The following is a 1,284-nucleotide window of genomic DNA, read 5'->3' as shown; positions in this document are numbered from 1 at the left end:
GGACTGAGGGTGGCATCACAACCTCCCGATCTGCCCTGCTCTGTGCATGACAGGGGGCGGAACCCCAACTCCCCAATCTGCCCTGCTCTGAGCCTGACCAGGGGCCGTACCTAGAGATTGGACCTGACCTCTGCCACCTAGCAAGCAGGCCTAAGCCAGCAGGTCGTTATCTCCCGAGGGTCCCAGACTGTGAGAGGGCACAGGCCGGGCTGAGGGTTCCCCTTGAGTGCACAAATTTTTGTGCACCGAGCCTCTAGTTTTATTATAAAAAGTTGGTTCTCATATACATAACTAACAAGAACTTAAAATTCATCAGACATTTACTTCATTTTTTTAGCTTGACCTTCTAGCAAATCTTTAGCTGCATTGATTTTGGCTGCTATATAAGGAGATCCTCCATTGTCCAGGTGATTTAAAAGCATAATTCATTAATGAGCATCTCTTATTTTTCCTTTATTGGCAATATGGCTTACACTTTGTATTAATGCTGCTTTTCGTTTTGTCACTTTGGATTTGAACCTATCTCTGTAATAGCCCCCACTGAAGGCACTCTTCAAGTGTAGTTCTAAACTTCATACACAGGCAGCAAAGAATTAGCAAAAATGTTTATGAAGTCTTACAGATTTTGGGAGACTTTGAAAAACTTGTTTGACTTGAGGCTCCATATGCTTCATGGCTTGCAAAACAACAGCCTGCAAATCCGGCAGCAACAATGGTCAATCCAACTGCTACCATTGTACTGGCCATTGCTCCGGCTCAGCTGCTCTGCCTCTACCAAGAGCGTGGTTCATTCCAGCCCAGAGGCCGCAGTCACCAACTCCACGCTGCTACAGAAATGAAGACTGCCACCACCAGCGGGAACAAAATGTCCACACACTGGTGTTCCAGAGCACACAGTAGTCAAACTATCCTTGTTTTTTAAAATACTTTATTCTTTTTGCTTCTCTGATTGGGTGTTTTTTGTTACCTTGTCTTCCAAATCATTGGTTCAATCCACATGCTTCTTCCAGCTATTTATTTATCTGGAGATTTCTCCTGTTCTTTCTTTTTTTAAAAAAAAAAACCACAACTTTTATTTATTATTAGTTTTTAAATTTAAATTGTTTATTGTTTAAACAATTTAAATTACATAAGTCTCCTTTTTTCCCCCATTGACATCTCCCCAGGCACCCCCACCCCCCCAGCATGTGCACTAACTCCCACCCCCCGCATCTGTGTCCACTGGGTTTGCTCATATGCATGCATACAAGTCCTTTGGTTGATCTCTTACCTACTCACCTCCTG

At 43.5% G+C, this 1,284-nt stretch overlaps 1 pseudogene; it reads right to left on the bottom strand.

Annotated features, from left to right (window-relative positions):
• Positions 1 to 320: 320 nt before the first annotated feature.
• LOC102771542 lies at positions 321 to 790 on the bottom strand (annotated as a pseudogene).
• Positions 791 to 1,284: the final 494 nt, after the last annotated feature.

Source organism: Myotis davidii, unplaced genomic scaffold (assembly GCF_000327345.1).
Source record: "Myotis davidii unplaced genomic scaffold, ASM32734v1 scaffold501, whole genome shotgun sequence".
Taxonomy (NCBI): Eukaryota; Metazoa; Chordata; class Mammalia; order Chiroptera; family Vespertilionidae; genus Myotis; species Myotis davidii.
This window is presented reverse-complemented; position numbering and strand designations above follow the sequence as displayed.